The following is an 18596-nucleotide window of genomic DNA, read 5'->3' as shown; positions in this document are numbered from 1 at the left end:
TGGTTTGCAAGACTGTGCAGGAAATCTCAGGAGAATGCCCTCTCTCTCACTTTCCCTACCCTCATTAGAATTCCAGAACAGGAATGAAAACAATATGGAACCTCAATATGAATTCCAGAACAGGAAGTCTCTATGTCAAAGTTAGAACCTACTAAAAAAACTGTGGGTTCTAGAACTAGAACCTAATACTGCTCCCACTGATATAAGTGGTGAAAACTCGGGTCTGCGTCACTGGGAGTAGGTCCTTAGGAGAGATAAGACATTTTAAGTTCAAACTCTGATAGAATTTGGCAGGCCTTAAATTCTGGCCTACTGCATGATGATTATTTTGGCAGGCCTAAAAGGTAGGGCAAAAATTACTTTGAAATAAGAATCTTTATTTTTTGCAAAGCATAGGCTTCCATTTATTAATATAGATTAAAAAAATTAAATGTCCCTTGAAAAGCAAGGGATTAAATTAAAGTTTAATCTTCCTGTCATCGCCTTTCAGGCCCTATGGAGTTCTGCTCCTTCCTTATTTGATTCAGTCTCTTTTCTCATCACCCCTCACACTCTCCAATCAGCCTCATTGAATGTCTGTTTCTCTCACAGCCACTTCCACACCTTCTTCCGTGATTCCTGCATCTCATCTTCTTGAGCTTGTCTGTGAAAACACTACTGTCCTCTTCAAGGGGGCCAGTTTTCCATAAGGTCTACTAGAAACTTGCTGAGTAAGTCCTGTAAAGATTCATTTTATCCATTTATCTCATGATTTCTTTTTGGTTGCATGAGGTGAGGCACTGTTCTCCTAGATCCTCTGGATGTTTCTCTTGCCCTCATTTCCTCACCCCTCCATGTTTTTTATTAGCCCCTCCCACCCTCACCCCCCGCCACACTCATACACACACTTATTTTGCTTCAAGTCTAATATGAGTTTTTAAGTTTCTCAGGGCAGGGATCTTTTCTTTTACCTTTATTGGGCACTGTTAAAATAACAAAGAAGCTAAAAATATTTAAAAACTAAAAACAAACAAATAAATAACCACTTCCCCCCAAAAGCTATAGATATTGTGCAAGTTCCTAAACAGTGCTTTCCCATCATTATTTGAACTGTTATATCTAGAGACATGGAGGGGAAAATAATACAACTTTTTTAATCTCGAAAAGGGGTTGCTTTGAGTTTTAGGTTAATGTAAAGATCAGTTCATGTTTTATGCAAATTAGTTTGCCCATCCTAATACAAAGAAGTGTTCAAACTCTTGTCAATCAGTAAGGATTAAGAGTTGAACTGCAGTTATATTACCAAAACCTAGGGCTTAGCTAAATGGTGCGACAAAGCGTATTAGAGGACTGTGGTTTGTAAAGTGCTCCAACATGTTGTACTTTAACTGCCTCATGTAGACCCTGCTGGTATGCTCAAAAAGATACATCATTAGCGCTCACATATACATTAAAGTGGATCCATTATACTGCAACACATTAAGGCACTCTACAAAGTAACATGCAGCTTGACGTGCCATGTACACACGCCCCTCTTCCACGCACCATTATGTATCCTAATTCTAGGAAGTTTTACTTAAGGAGAGGATCAAAATACAATACTGATGCATTACCATTTCCAGGACTAAAATGTCATTCTCGGATCTATTGTATCTGGAGGTGGTACTGCACTTTGATGATTGATAGCGAGTCCCAGAGGCACTGTTAAATGCATGACTTCCCTACGCAGGTGTCAGTGGATACTCCCAATTTACAAGTACCATAATCTTCATGGGGCACATGGAACATCTCTAGTTTGAGGATATTTAAGGGACTATATTTAATGGATTTTAGATGTTTTGTAGGAAGCTTGGCGATCAGAACCTAACATTTACCCTTTCTCTTTGGGTGCAAGACTGTTCTTCCATTGTTTCATGGAAAATCTTTTCACATGAAAAGATTACCACATCCAAATAGCTGGTGGCAATTACATTTTCACCATTTTCCTTATCCCATTTTATTACTGTAGGCATTCTGTATGCCATGCAGCTTCAAGAAGCAAACAGAAAAAAGCTTCTCAAACTTTCTGACAAAGAGTATTTTTGGCAAACACACTGCATGAACATGAACTGTCAGGATTTCAAAGACTCCCTGAGGAGTTCAGCAAACATATAATGACTCCTTTGGATTTCATTGGATGAGTCCTTTTCAAGGCTGCTAGACCCTTTTTCAAAAAAACATTCAAGGCTGTGTAAAGAGTCAGTTGCTTATCCTGAAAGACCTTTTTGATAAGGGAGAAAATATATGGGGATCACAAACAAAAGTTGTTGATGTTAAAGCAGATTCAGTTCTAACTCAGATAATATTGTTGTGTAATGGGGTGCTCTGGAGAGTTACATTACCATTAATTAAAACCTTTACCAAACCTACATGCTCTCTCTCTCCTCTCAATATTGTTTGTGAGCCTAATAAAATTAGGCAATGAAGTGAAAACACTGAGATGAGTGCTGTAAAGGAGCATTCACCTCTTGAGTGCTTCCAGTGACGGAATACAGAGTCCTTTTCTTACCTCCAGTGCCTCCCACAGGCTGCCAGTTGACTTTGGTGTGTCTTCGGTGGTTTGGCGGGCTGATCACAAAGTCCAAATGACCCCCTTTGAGAGTACTACAGAGTCCAGGAAATAAACAGGCTCCTAAACAAGCCCTGTTCCCTTTACCTGTGGCAGTAGGGGAACCTGGGCCCACCCACTACTCTGTCATAAGTAGGACAAGTTTTTTCTGCCTTAAGAGAAATTAAGGGGATGGCTTCCAATTTGCTTAAGAGCTAACTTTAGGAATGAGAGTTGATCCAAATTCAGTCCCTGAAGCATTGTGAATGTAGGACTGTGAGGAATGAGATGCCCCATAGTTAATTTCAAGATGTAGACTATCACACGTTATATTCAGAGGATGTTATCAGAATTTTTGCTGGCATTCCACTAGCAACCCTGAATGTCACTGACATTTTCTTAGTTGATATCAGGAATTGGATTTCTTATTATAAAAAGCAAGAGTAAGTTTCATCCACTTTTTCAACTGGCTAAGGCCCCAATCATGCAATGCATATATGTGTTTAATTTTATGCACGGGAGCAGTCCCGTTGAAGTCCCAGTAAATCTCTGCAGGCAGCAGTTGGGCCCACAACAGGCCTAGCAAAAGAAAGAGGTTTCTAAAGAGCACTTGATTTGCCTAAGAAAAAGACACCTTTGTTTCTGACCAATAAGACTTTGATGGCGAAAAAGACAACATTTTAGCTCTTTATAGGGTGACCAGACAGCAAGTGTGAAAAATCGGGACAGGGATGGGGGGTAATAGGAGACTATATAAGAAAAAGACCCAAAAATCGGGACTGTCCCTATAAAATCAGGACATCTGGTAACCTTAGCTCTTTAAGAATATGTCAAATAAGACATACAGAAAAAGGGGTGAGGAAGTCATAAGCATATTCATAGAAGGGGAGAAAAGAACTGCCATCATCTCATTTAACAAGCATAAGTACACATCTATGGCCTTCTATAATTACATGTCATTCAATGAACTGTGCACATCCCAGCTCATTCTTCTGTGACAGCAGTAAACATGTTTCGATGGAAACCGCTAATTTAAAAATTAAGCACCAACCATAGAATCTTAATCTGCAACTTCAGCAAGCATGACTATGTCAGGGAGAGATTAATGTACAAAATTCTACTGAAGACAATGTGATCTAAACCAGAAAGATAATGGATGCTGAACCTAATGAGCCACTGCCTCCCGGAGTAGCCTTGGGAAAGTCCCTTGACCTCTAGTCTGTGCTTCAGTTGTAAAATTAGAGAAAGGAAGCAGGGGTTCCCTGTAAATAAGGTAATATATCTAAGATGAAGATTTCTTCCCACATTCTCCCAAACACACACACACACACACACTTAATGCCTGTCCTGTATCCAAGTGAAGTAGTAAAATAGGTGCAGTCAGTCGCTTTTAAACACAACCCTTTAAGAATGAATGAAGATATTTGTTATAATTAACAATCAACTATAGAGACACTTGGGCAGGGGTGAAAGTAACTTACAGGACTTACCGGTACTGAGGGGGGCGTGGCCTCATCCGGAAGAGGTGTGGCCTCTCAAGATTTAAAGGCCCTGGGGAACCAGCTGTGGCTGGGAGACCCAGAGCCTTTAAATCAGCCAGGGGCTCCCAGCTGCAGAGGTGGCTGGGAGTCCCCCAGGGCTCAGCAGCAAATGAAAGGGCCCGGGGCTTTGGCCACCAGGGGGAACCCCGAGCTTTGCGGCGCTGGGGCAGAGATTTAAAGGGCCCAGAGCTCCTGCCACTGAGGGAAGCCCGGAGCCCTTTAAATCCTGGCCCCAGCCCGGCTGCCAGAGCCGTGGCCGGGATTCAAAGAGCTCTAGGCTGCCTGCAGCTGCGGGTAGCTCTGAGTCCTTTAAATCCAGGCCCCAGCCCTGCCGCCGGAGCCGCGGCCGGGATTTAAAGGGCTCTGGGCTGCCCGCAGCCGCGGGGAGCTCTGAGCCCTTTAAGTCTCGGCCCCAGCTAGGCCGCAGCAATCCCCGCTGTGGAAGTCGATGCGGTCTGGCATGGCGTACTGGCTCTTGCTGGTACGCCATACCAGACAGTACCGGCTTACTTTCAGCTCTGGACTTGGGGTTGCATGACACTTTATAAAGACCAAGGTGGTGGGGGGAAGAAAAAGAGAGAGAGAAAGACTGTATATCAACAGTTTACAGTTAAAGATCTTATCCTGCACTGGGATCTGCTAGCCTGGACTTGTGTACCAATGTGGAATCCCACTGAAATCAATGGGATTCAGTTGGGATCAAGTGATCCATGCTAGATGATCCTGATTCAGAATCAGGGCTTATACAAGACAAAAAAGAACAAGAAAATAGACAAAGGAAGTAGTTTTGGAAAGAAGGGGTGAGGTTAAAACGTAAACAAGCACCAAAGTAAAAGGGGAAATGAAGCACAAAAGCGCTGCTATTTTTTAGAAAACAGTGGGGTCAGGCAAGTGAGTAGTTGGGTTGGGGTGAAAGCCATGAGTAGAAAACCCAACAAATAAGCCAGCTCTGAGAAAGGATGGAAAGTGAGATACATGGTGAACAGAAAGAGGAAGAGGTTGTTGTTCCAAAGGAGGTGATCAAGATTAAAAGATGGTGATGTGGGATGAACAAAAGGAATAAGGCAGAATGGCTCCCTTCTGCTCAGGGCTAAGCAGAGAATGATGAAGAGCTGTTAAAGGAGTTTCTTCCCCCATACAAGTTAAGGTAGCAGCTCTATGGCTGCTTTGCATTGCCAGAGTAGTACAAAGCTGCTGTATAGAGCAAGGCTGAAAATCTGGCCCTTTGGTTTTGTGACTCTTACAGAGATACCTGGACAGGCCCTGACAAGAGGAGCATCCTTGGCTTTCAGGAACAAAAGGCATGTGTCGCCATGTATGTTATCCTGATGCTGGTGACATCCAATATGGAATGCAACAGAGAAACTTAACATGGAGCCTCCCTTTTGTACCCCTAGCAACTACTTTTCTCTCAGTGATGTTAATTGATTGCAAATTATATATATATATATAAGCAAATTTATCTTTGCAAGGCAGGTGAACTTTATGGGAAATTGAGTCACAAATCTGTTTGCCTATGATTACCCAGGCAGAGCCAGAAACAGGGCCCAACTTCCCTAAGTCCCAGTCCAGTGCCTTAGCCACAAAATTATGGCTACCTTTTGAGCAGGTGTGCTGGGTTTAGATGGACTTCATGCACATTCGACCACCTCTAGCATAGCCATACAGGTCTCTAAATGCTGAGCACAGAGTTAATTGCAACACAACAACTTACATTGTGTTTTTACTCCATTCTCTGTGCTGCTTCAGCCTAAATTCAATATGTTGCTCCTGTAGGCTATGTTTACTGAAATAAAGCTACATTCAGCTATGGGTAACCTGTCTTTGAACATATGCTGTAGGCAGTAATCTAGCAGAGAAATGGGTAACAAGCTGTGAGACTAAACTTTTATCATCGTCTCTATAAATCAAGATGAAAGCTATAGAATTCCTCCTGTGGACCTCATACTGCCTTCAGAAAAAAAGTTAAAATATTTAGACGGAAAGAAAAAGAAGATTCCAAAATAAAATTATGAGAAATATTAGCCTGGCACAAACTGGAAATAGTTCCTAACAGCAATGAATACAGTTAGTATTAATAGTGATTGTGGCCCTGTCCAATTCTTTCAGTTCCATTCATGTTGCTAGCACAGAACACAGCTAAGAATGAAACCCCACTGAATTTGCAAAGCCAAATAATAGACACCACTGGATAATTTTGATTTCATAGAATCTAAGGTCAGAAGGGAGCATTATGATCTCCTAGTCTGATGTCCTGCACAATGCAGGCCACAGAATCTCACCCACCCACTCCGGTATCTAACCCCTAACCTATGTCTGAGCTACCGAAGTCCTCAAATCATGGTTTAAAGACTTCAAGGTGCAGAGAATCCAGAGGAAGGTGAAAGATCCCCAGGGCCTCTGCAAATTTGCCCTGGAGGATAATTCCTTCCCAACCCCAAATATGGCGATCAGGTAAACCCTGAGCATGTGGGCAAGACTCACCAGCCAGGCACTCAGGAAATAATTCTCTATAGTAACTCAGATCCCACCCCATCTAACATCCCATCACAGGCCATAGGGCATATTTACCTCTAATAGTCAAAGACCAATTAATTGCCAAAATTAGGCTATCCTATCATACCATCCCCTCCATAAACTTATCAAACTTAGTCTTGATGCCTCCACTTGTTGACATATCAAGCAATTTACAGTATTCCAGGTATGCAATACTGTCCCTAAAGTCATCAATGAGAGAAATCCATACAGTTTGTGCTGGGAATTCAAGAATTTTACAGCTCACTATATTAAATTATTTTCTGCACTGATGCTATTAATAACAATAATGAATGATAAAAATACAGAATCTAGTGCCTACCATTTGAGGTTCTCAAAGTCCTTTGATAATATGAATAAAATAAGACTAGCAATATGGCTGTGAGGAAGACATGCTCATAATTAAGAAATAAGGCATAGCCATGTTTGGTAATAGGACCAATGACAGAGTTATTCTTTAGCAGAGCCAGGAATAGAAGCCAGTTTTCCTGAATCTCAGATTAATATGTTAAACACTAGGTTATGCATCCTCACTTCATTTTAAGAAACAAACAAACAAGCCCTTGCACTGCTAGCTTGCGTATAGAGCCAAATCAATATTTATATCTTGGGAGACAGTGTGGTCCAGAGGCTAGGGTGCTGGACAACAAGTCAAGAAACTGATCTTATATTCCTGACTCTTGACACCAATCTGATGTGAAATCCTAGGCAAATCATTTCATTTCTCTGTACCTCTGTTTCCTCACCTATTCAGATGTCAAGCTCTTCAGGGTAAAGACTTGGATTATAGGATTTATATTGCCATGTGCAGTGGAACTCTGAAGTTGGTTTGAGCATCAAAGCACTATTATAATACAAATACTAGTGAATTTTAGTCTTTGAGAAAGATTTTTGGTTTTGTTTATTTTCTTGGAAAGGTGTCTTATTTAAAAAGTCTCTCTCTATTCTAGATGCTCTTCACTGTGACACTAATGAGAATTGAACCCAGCTCCACTATATCTAAGAGCTACCATTTTTTAAACAAGTTACCATGCTACTAAAAAATAGGAACAAGTTTACATTAAGCACTATATCCAAATGTAGAAGCCACTTTTAAACATTCAGCCCACATCACTTTTTGATGTTGGTTTTATACTGACGGCAAAATTCTCCTCTCAAATCCGCAGAGCAGATCTCCTCTGTGATATTTGGTTCTTACTCTATATACAGATGTCCCACTGATAGAATATCAGAGTCAAGCTTTGCTGTGGAAATCTGAGAGAAAATTTTGCCCTTAAGATGAAACCACCATCAAGCAAAGTTTTTTTAATAAATCTATCAAACCAGGGGTGGTACCGTGTGACTAGAGAATAGAAAACATAGTACCTATATTTAAGAAAGGGAAAAAAGTGATCCAGGCAGTTACCGAACTGTTAGTCTGATTTCAACAGTATGCAAGGCTTTAGAACAAATTTAAAAGGAAAGAATAGTTAAAGACAGAAGAAAATGGGGTAAAATATAACATAGGTTTACCAAAGGTAGATCATGCCAGACTAACCTTACTTTTTTCTTAAATAAAAGAACTGATGCTCTACACAATGGAAACATGGTAGATCTCATCTGTCTGGACTTCAGTGAAGTACCTGATACAGTGACACATGGCAAATTATTAGTTAAACTGGAGAAGATGAGGTTTAGTACAAGTACAAGAATTGTACCACAGGTAAGATGGTTTGAGAGAGGTTACTAGTGAAGTTCCTCCTCAAGAACTGGTCTTTGAGCTGATCTGATTTAATATTTACATTAGTGCCTGAGCACAAAAAGTAGGTGTGCGCTAATGAAATTTCCAGATGAAACAAATGTGATGCAGCCATGAAAAAGGCAAATATGACCCTAGGATGTATCAGGCAAGATATTTCCAGTAGATACAGGGATATATTAATACCATTATACAAGGCATTGGTAGGACCTCATCTGGAATACTGTGTGCAATTCTGGTCACTCATGTTCAATAATAATGAATTCAAACTGGAACAGGTGCAGAGAAGGGCTACTAGTACAATCAGTACACAAACACTCACAAACAGGAACACTGAATTCAGGGAGCAGGATCCAGGAATCAGAACAGGAAGTGCGCACGCACACACACACACACACACACCCATCACAGAAAAAAAGGACAATGCTAACAGCAGGGACAATGAATGACATTGTCCATTTCCTACAACTCCTTCCATCAGTGCAGAGTATTACACTGCACAAATAGAAAGCCCTTCCAAATAAAGCCCGCACTAAACATTTAGCCTGAGCCTTTTACATTCCTTTTTGTCTCCCACAGCATAGTGCAAATGGAAAAGTAGATCTTGTGGCATTTTCATTTAAATCATCATCTGATAAATTCTCCTGATAGAATTTCACAGCATTTTTCAGAAGTATTTTATAGAAAAGGTCTATTCTTGCAGGGAAAGCATAGCTGGAGGCTCCTCAGACTTCTGAACCATAATTGACAGAACAAGGGGAGTCCTTGATGGAGCAGAAGGGAGTCATGGAGAAGCCATGAGATGCATTGCCAGCAAATGAAATATCAAACTAAGATTTCAGACTGACCAGCAGGGAGGCAAAACCAGGACATCACAATAACGTTGGCCTGAGGCAAAGCCCTGCATCCAAATATATCAAAACTCTGGCGTACAGAGCTGGATTCAGATATAAACTTTGGGACTCCACCCTTCTCCTATTTATTTTTAATAGCTCTTTGGGTTCTTGTGCTGCATCCATTACCATGGAATCTGAATACCGTACTTGGGATTAGATCATGTTTGAAATTCTGAATACTTGAGCAGCTTTCCAGGCTATCTAGTTTAGAAAAGTGTGTTTCTGAAATGGATACATTACTAGGTAAATGGCACGTAATTGCAGCACCATGTGGATGTTAAAGAAGAATAATGAATAATAGTGATGGTATTAGGTTTCCATCTCTTTTCCTTACCAGTATCTCCCCTATTGCTCAATAAATAGATGAGACCAGAGTCACTGTAAAGTTATCCTTCCCTATGCCAGCCAGGATCCTATTATTCCAGAAGGGATTTACCAAAATGAAGGGCAGTACCACCCCAACCTTTTCTCTGGGATTTTTGACATGGAATCAGCTGTAAGTTACAGCTCTGCTCCCTTGCAACTGTGCCCAAAGAGGCTTCTGGGGGGGGGTGCTAACTTAGTAGATCCCGTGACCAGGTTAGCCGCCCCCTTTTCTGACCGGTGCTTCCTGCTTTGAGCTGCACAGTCCCTCTGCAGGACCCCCAGAGTGGTGGCTGTGGCCCATGTATCCATCAAAACCTCCCTGTTTTCTCCATCTCCAGAGGTTCTCCATCACTCAGGGTTCAAATCCTAAACTGAATCTGACTTCCATTATCCTGTAAATATGGTAAGGAGGGGCTAACATGCTCACCTTGGTTGTATTTACTTGAATGCACTGGTCAAGAAAACGTTTCCCCCCCTCCCATTGGAGACTTACTAACCCATACTTGGAAGCAACCAAATCTCCCTTTGAAAATGAAAAACCAGGCTGGCAGCAAACAATCTAAAAGCCTGGACAGAGCCAACAAAATAATCCATTGTACATTGCATAAAGAGCCCAGGCCAGCAAATAGGAATTCCCCTTTTAAGATTAAAAAAAAAAAAGTATTTCCCTTCAAAACATTATATAAGAACTCCCAAACAGCCCATAGGGAATGCAGAGAGACTCTCCGGGTTGTTAACATGAACAAGCAGCTGCTGACATGAGAGCACTCCAGGAGTAGCCAGTTGGCAAAGAGGCTGTTAAAGAGGAGGGTAGCATAGTAGGCATCGTCCATGGCGTTTATTGCACTGTGCACAAGGGAATAGCTGCTTTTGCACAGAACACATGCTGTCTTGTGTGTCCCAGCAGGGGCGGCTCTAGAAATGACGCTGCCCCAAGCAGCGCGGAGCGCTGCGCCGCCCTTCCCCGGTCCCGCGGCGGGTCCCCTCTTCCCGCGGCTCTGGTTGAGCTCCTGCCGGCATGCCTCCGGCAGGTCCACCGGAGCCCGGGACCAGCGGACCTGCCGCAGTCATGCCTGCGGGAGCTCAACCGGAGCCGCGGGAAGACGGGACCCGCCGCAGTCATGCCTGCGGCAGGTCCGCTCGTCCCGGGCTCCGGTGGACCTGCCGCAGGCACGCCGGCGGGAGCTCAACCGGAGCCAAATGCCGCCCCCTCGGGAAACGGCCGCCCCAAGCGCCTGCTTGGCGCGCTGGGGTCTAGAGCCGCCCCTGTGTCCCAGAGACCCTTTTTATGACATTAGGGCCTAATCCCCCAAAAATGTATCCCATGTGTGATTACTGTGACAAAGTCTTATCAAGCAAAAGTATTGTCAAGCTTACTCAATGTTAGGCCTGAAACGTCCGGAAGCCTCCGAGGTCAAGCATAGCAACCAGAGCAAGTGTAGCTAGTTCAGACTAGGAAATATTGTAGACTCGTGGTCAGCTGCAAAAAGCAGGCTTTGCAATATTAGGCGTAGCAAATTCGAACTAGGAAATATTGTAGACTTGTGGTTAGCTCCAAAAAGCAGGCTTTGCACAATTAGATACGGACTTGCGGTCAAGGTGTAAAGCAACCAAGCGCTTCTTTAGATTGATTCACATAGTTTTAATGCAGACTTGTAGTCAAGGTGTAAAGCAGCCAAGTACTTCTTTGGGCTGTTTTGTGTCTGACACATTAATCACAATTAGGACAATTGGCTGTATTCGGAAAATATGAGCTGTGCATAGATCATAGTTTCAAAATAACCACAACTACCACAGTAAACACTTGGCCTAACCTGATTGGTTGACCTGCTTCAAAACACAGCGGGTAGATGAGATAAGATGTGTGGAGCCTCAGGTGGGTTTGTGTGTGCGTCTTGGTCTAAGAGGTCGTTCTCTTTGATCGGTCAGACCCACACCCCCTGAACTGAGGAAACCTAAACCACACCGACTATCTGTACCTGGCCAGTGCAAAGAGTGGTCAACTAAAGGGTAACATATTTTCAGCAGAGTAAGGTTTTGAACTAAAAAAGTTTGGTTGCATGCAGTATAAAGTAACAGAGTAAAGAAGTCTGGGTTGCTCAAGCTAATTTGATCTCAAGTTGTATTGGCACTACAGTATTACAAAGGGTAGCGTCAGGATAATTTGATCTCAAGTCATATCAATGCTGCAGTATTATAAATAGTAGTAAAATATTAATAGAAGTATTACATTGTTTAGGAGTAGTTATAGGTTGCTGATATAATAGTTTTACTTACGTTTGTGTTCACTGGTGGCGGGAACAGTATGTGCAAGGTTGGTAGTCGGTAAGTTACAGTAGGTGTGCATGTACTTGTACCTGCCTTCAGTATCACCTGCCATTTATATTCAATGCTTATAATATGCATTATAGTAGTAAGTACTTGATGCTTAATATTACCTGTACTTGTGCTTGTTTGCGATATAACTTGCCATTTATATTAATCCTTATTCAATGCTGGTCTCTATTTCTCCTTTCCTTATTCTGTCTGTGTTGCATTTATAGCCATAAGTCATTAAAAACCTTTTTTGAGGAATAATCAGTAGTCTTAGTTTTCTCTTATACGGATGCTGCTCAAACTCATTACATCTGTGTTGGGTGGTGGAAAGTAGTGATCATCCAGGGCCCCATTGGGGTCCTGACATGTGCCTCCTTCTTCCTTTATCTCCACACCATGAATGCTCCTTACTCTCACAAATAAATAGTCCCACTGAAATCAATGGGGTAACCTGTGTGAGTGAAAGTTTGCAGGACTCAGTCACCATGCAATATCAATTGATTAGTGCAAGGTGGGCAGTGGACAGCACATATGCCGACTATCATGATGAGTACCACACCAGCTCTCCCCACCCAAACCTGGGTTGTTTGGGTGTTTTTCAGTGTTGCTGTGTAGTTGCATTCAGTTGGTTCTTTAGGACCCAGTCCAGCTAAGCACTTAAGCACATAAATAGTTCCATTCACATCAAAGATACTGCTAATGTGCTTAAAGTCAATCACATGCTTAAGCATTTTTCAGGATTAATCATAATTATCCCAGAAGTGGGTGATAATGCCTCCACTTTTATCCTGTTTTGCATTTTTCTCAGTTTATATACATAGCCCAGATATCCTCTCTCAGAAGCATCTGATGTATCCTGTCTTGGAAAAGGGCAGCTTGGGTTGGTTATTTTATTGTATTCAGATTTCTGCATTGTAAAGCCGTATGCAATGCACAGGTCAGATTCAATAATGTCTTGGCTGCAGAACAAGAGTGAGACCCTCATTGGGACACTAACGGCTAGCATAATGCTGAAGTTCACTCTTGTGTATGTTCAATTGTGTTTAGATTTTCTTGGTTAAACTCCATTTTGCCTTTTGAGCCTATTACTGCTGACGGGGTTGAGTGATAATGACCTGCCTGCCTGGCTGATTGAGATACATATATAAAATGAATAGTACAGTTAAAGACAGTTGGGAGCCTTATTTTCTCTGCCCCAAATTAATAGAGCAAGAAAAACTCAATGTCACTAAAAAGCAAGAAATTTAAAGTCTTTTTAGTGAACTATAATTAACATCTAAAACCACAAGGCTCTATTGAGACAAATTGATTATTAAGATTCAAAATAGTATTAGGCAATTGTATGAACTGTAGACAAATAGTGTAGCCAACTATACTATGTAGGCCAGTATTACAAGGATTCTCAGTCCTCTGGCTCTATAGCTTAAAATAATTGGCAGCTGTAGGCAGTACTGAATCCCTCTTCCCCATACTATAACAAGTATTTATCTTTACTCTGAAGCATCCAGTATAGACTGCTACTGGAAGCAACATGCCAAGTAGGAGATCCATTGCTCTGTTCTATGACAATTCCTCTGTTCCCTCATTCGCACAGGCACCTTTGCTGAGGAGAGTAAAGAACTTGCTGAAAAGAAGATATGCGGCTCCCCCACCCCCACACACAATGACATTTGAGTAAAACATTTGTGATTTTAATATAATAGTAATAAATAATAATACCTAGTTCTTACATAGCATTTTTTATAAATAGATCTCAAAGCATTTGCAAAGGAGGGGTGTATCATTATTCCCATTTTGCAGATGGGAAAACAGAGGCAAAGGGAGATGAAGCAACTTGCCACAATCACCTAGAACAGCTTGTGGCAGAGTCAGGGTTAGAACCCACCTCTCTTGAGTCCAAGTCCAGTGCTCTAACCACACCATTTATTCAGCTCTGGTAATTTTTATGACATGTCTGAGATCAGTAAGTTTACATTGTTTAATTAAATACTTTGTATTAAATACTCTTTTGTATTGCTAAATACTGCAACACATCAGCCAGATTTAAAGGATACAGTCACGTGAACTTGTTTTGGGGAAGTTCTATGGCCTGTGTTTTACAACAGGACAGACTAGATTATCACAATGGTCCCAGCTGCCTTAGAATCCAGGAAGTCAAATTTGGCCCAAAATGTAGATTTTAATAAAATCTTTAAAAAGCCTAGGACCAACCAAAAATAAATATGAGTTTAAAAAGTTATAATATAAATTGTAGTTTTATACCTTGCATTGTCCGAAACTCAGAGATTGCTGCTTTGTGCTACTTCATGAGGACTTGAAAATTAAGTTGACTAGAAACTGGCAATAGGCAAAAGTGAAAATGATTAGGCTTTAACTGTCCTAACTGAGAAAGATGCAAAAAAGGGGAAAAAAATCACAGCACAATCAACATTATGAAATTCATAGCATTATCATAGGTATTGTGGTAGCACCCATTTATTAATTGTTATTATTATTATTTGTATTATCATAGTGCCAAGAAGCCCTGTTCATGGACTAAGACCTTGTGTAGAAACACAGAAGTCCCAATGAAGATTGTGACCCGATTGTGCTAGTTACTGTATAAAAACATAGCAAGAGACCATTCCTGACAGAGACCTTAAACTGTAAGAACACAAGGCAGGCAAAGGATGAAAGGCAGCACTGACATTCAATTTTTAAAATTATTTTAGTTTTAATAGTCAAAGGAATTATTTGCCATGTAAATTCTTTATAGCCACTCTAGTTGGAGTGGAATATATCATGAATTAGCTTTTGCTGATGTTTCCATTAAAAAAGGCAGAAAACCCTTTGTACGTTAAGAAATAGATCAAAACACTGCACAGAGAGTCAGGACTGTACGTCTCGGTAGTTATACATCCCCTTAAAGTCATTTGCGTTCCATGCTTTCTAAGTCCCATAAATACATTTGCAGAGAAGACAAAAAATCTAAGATCTAATGGGACTAAGAATATGTAGAAAATCATTCTATTATTGAAAAGGGAAGCAAAAAAGAACCAAGGAGAAATCTCTGGCCAGCAGAGTTAAAAATAATAATGAGGGTTTTTTTTTAAAGTATATTAGAAACAAAAGGAACCTTAACAAAAGTATTACTCTGTTACTAGACAGAAATGGTAGAATTGTCAACTCAGTAATTATATTTATGGGAATCCTGCAATTGTCTAATTCTTCAACGTGTTAAACTATTTTTGCACCTGCAAAATTTGTGGTAATATCAGATTTTGCACATAAAACCTATACTTGCTCGTGTGTATGCAAATGTACAATTTGGAGCATAGGAAAAGGTATATGGAGGATAAAATACTGTGTGTTTAGTTAGGGAAGGAAAGGTCAAAATAATAGATCGGGGTCAAAAGCTTGGTCCTGCCGGCTCCCCTGCCTCTTCCCCTAGTCTGCTGGGTTCCTGCCCCTCCTCCACCTCTCCATCCCTCCCTCCCTGACAGCAGATGGCCCTTGCGAGGGAGGGGGTCGGGAAGGAGCAGAGTCAGCGTGCTCGCTGCTCCTGGTGGAGGCAGAGAACAAGTAGGGGCAGGGCCTTGGGGAAGGGGGGGGTTGAATAGGGGCATATCCCCTCCAGCCCCCTGCCCTGACCCCCCCCACACACCCCAGTCCTCTGCCCTGAGCCCCGACCCCCCAACACACACTCAGCTCTCTGCCCTGACTGCCCCCATACACACCTAGCCCTCTGCCCTGAGCCCCGCAGCCCCCCCCCGGCCCATGCCCTGTGCCCCGCACCCCCCGAGGCCCCTGCCCTGAGCCCTGTGCCCCTTCAAACACACCCAGCCCTCTGCTTGACTCCTCCATATCCAGCCCTGACTCTGGCATCCCCACACACACCCAGCCCCCCTCACCCCCTGCCCTGACACCTGCACCCCCACCCCATGCACCTCCCACATCCTGACTCTTGCACCCACCACATTCCCACCCCACCCTCAACACCAAACAGGAGCTCCTGCACCCCCCACCCCAAATTTCCACCTGCACCCCTCACACCAAATGGGAGCTGCCCAGGTAAGTGCCTCACACCCAAACCTCCTGCCCCAATCCTGAGCCCGCTCCCTCATTCTAGCTTCTGGCCAGACCCTTCACCCCCAGCCCTGTACTCAGTGCACTCCCACTGTCAGCTGAGTGCAGAGAGAGGAAGAGAATGGGCCAGAACCAGGGAGAAGGTAGTTACCCGCTGTATGTGGGCAGGGCCGGGACCCCAGACCAGCAGCGGGCTGAGCGGGTCCAGCAGCCGGGATCCCAGCTGGCAGGAGCCAGTGTATGGAACCCCTGAGCGGCAGTGGGCTGAGCCCCACTGCTGGTCTGCGGTTCTGGCTGCCGGACCCTTGCCAGCTAGGGTCCCGGCCGCAGGCCCCGCTCAGCCTGCTGCCGGCCTAGGTGAACAGAACCCCAGACCAGCAGCGGGCTGAACGGGCCGGCGGTGTAAGATCAACATTTTAATTTAATTTTAAATGAAGCTTCTTAAACATTTTGAAAACCTTGTTTATTTTACAATACAACAATAGTTTAGTTATATAATATATAGACTTATAAAGAGAGAGACCTTCTAAAAAACATTAAAATGTATTATCGGCACACAAAACCTTAAATTAAAGTGAATCAATGAAGACTCGACACACCACTTCTGAAAGGTTGCCGACCTCGGGAATAGATAGTGGTGAGGTTTCTTAGATACTGTGGGAGTTCAGGTTGGACATGCTGCTGAGAAAGCAGTCACCTGTACCCATAAACTACACCCTTGGAGTAAGCAATTCCATTGTGTTAAAGAGGTAGTGTTATTGATGGCGTATAGATCCTGGAATTGTGGGTATCCTGAGCACAGATCATTAAGGATTAAATCCTAGCTCTACTGAAGTCAAAGGCAAAATTCCCATTGACTTCACTCGGGCCAGGAATTCACCTTAAGTATCTTGAAGATAAGGACCAAGTTTTTGAACCAGATGCTGTCAAGATCGAGGAGGGCCAACTCTCTGTGGACCACCAGCAAGTGGACAACAGCCAATAGTTTGAATACTGCTGCTCTAATGTGCAGTAACCATACTCCAAGACATCTTGATTTAAAAACGCAGGCCAGTGAAAACAGAGCCCTTTAAAAACACTGATAAGCTGATCACTTTATTAAGTAGTTTTGTTGATTTAAGTAAAATGGCATTATCCACAAGGATTGATATTATTACAGCAGATGATTCTTTTCTGAGAGACTGTAGACACAAAAGTGATATTTTAGATGTATATTAGATTTAATCAGAGTTCTTTTAAATAATAGTTCCATCTTATTACAATTTGAACCGCCCCTCCATGAACCACCAGGCAGTGTGTCTTCATCTTTTATTTCTAATTGGGTCATAAATCTACAGTTGCCAAAATGATGCCCAAATGTTGGCATGCCTGCTCATTAATCATAATTTGTCTTCAGTAATGTGCACTCTGTGCTACGACTTCTGCACAAAATATCTAAAGGAAATAAAAGTGCATTTTTACAATTACCTCTCTGTAATCGGTCCATCAAATTGTCTCCGCAGTATTTTGTTTATCGACTGTGTGCTGTACGGTAGAATAAATCATAGTTTGTGCATAAGAAATGAAAGCACATTCATATACTGGGATTTCCTGAGGGCAAGATTGAGGAAAATGGCACAGTTCCTAAAGCTTATAAAGATGAAAAAGAAAGGAAAGCAAGCAATATAAAAAGATATAAAATCTGTGTTGCTGGGCAAAGGTAGAAAAAGTTCACCTTTCTGATTTTTTAATTGTTTTGGTTTGGATTTTTTAAAATTATTTTTCTTTTTTTATTTTATCTTTAGGCATAAGTGACAGTTACGATGAAATGATGCAGACTGAGGTGGCAAGATACACTCAAGCAGAAGAGAAAAATAATTTTGGGAAACATTATTACAAGATGCTTACAGCATATATACTCAGTAATGTTTCCCTTAATAATAATGTTGGGGGAAATAAGCATCTCAGAAATTAGTGTTCATCTTCAGGGCTTCATGAATTGTGTTGTAAAAATGAAGTCCAGGTTATGCTAAGGAGGCACCTGATCATGATTCTATACTTAAGGTCGCATTCTATAATGGGCTTAGCATGGGGCATAAATTCCTGGATTTTTCCCCCCAAAAGCAGGTGACTTATCCATGTAAAATTTCACACTGTTAGCTTTTTTACCCCTTTTGTTTTTTCCATGTAGTGTATGGTTGGTTTATTTTTATACATTTAACAGGAAGTGATTTACTTTGGACAGTTTTCCAGTGTTACCAGAAATATTTTTTTTAATTGTGTCTCTACACAAAATTTGGTAGATGTGTGGTAGATTTTTGTATCAGGGATAGGTTGGTTTTGTTTTCTAATATGAAAGTAGGGCTGTTTTTAGCAGAGCTGATGGAAAAGCTTCCAACAGAACATTTTGTTTGTTATACAACATTTGTTTTTCCTAAAGGGTGAGGTTATTAAAACTTGCAATTACACCTCTTACAAGTGAGCAGTAAAAGGAAACAGAAATTACAATACAGACTTACTAATAGCAGAGACAAGACAACAGTTATATTTGTTTACTTTAAATTCATTTGTTTAATTTCAACTAGATTGCAAGT

At 41.9% G+C, this 18596-nt stretch overlaps 1 long non-coding RNA gene across 2 annotated transcripts; it reads left to right on the top strand.

Moving 5' to 3' along the window:
- The first annotated feature begins 203 nt into the window (after window positions 1–203).
- LOC120384845 lies at window positions 204–14632 on the top strand. Of its 2 annotated transcripts, none has more exons than XR_005589136.1 (3): window positions 204–344; window positions 592–710; window positions 14471–14632. It is a non-coding gene; the product is annotated as an uncharacterized LOC120384845 (long non-coding RNA). The 2 variants fall into 2 exon arrangements; XR_005589137.1 differs by lacking the exon at window positions 14471–14632 and adding an exon at window positions 5354–5485.
- Window positions 14633–18596: the final 3964 nt, after the last annotated feature.

The sequence above is a fragment of the Mauremys reevesii genome, linkage group 16, assembly GCF_016161935.1.
Source record: "Mauremys reevesii isolate NIE-2019 linkage group 16, ASM1616193v1, whole genome shotgun sequence".
NCBI lineage: Eukaryota > Metazoa > Chordata > Testudines > Geoemydidae > Mauremys > Mauremys reevesii.
Note: the sequence above shows the minus strand (reverse complement) of the source record. Positions and strands in the feature narration are given on the sequence as shown.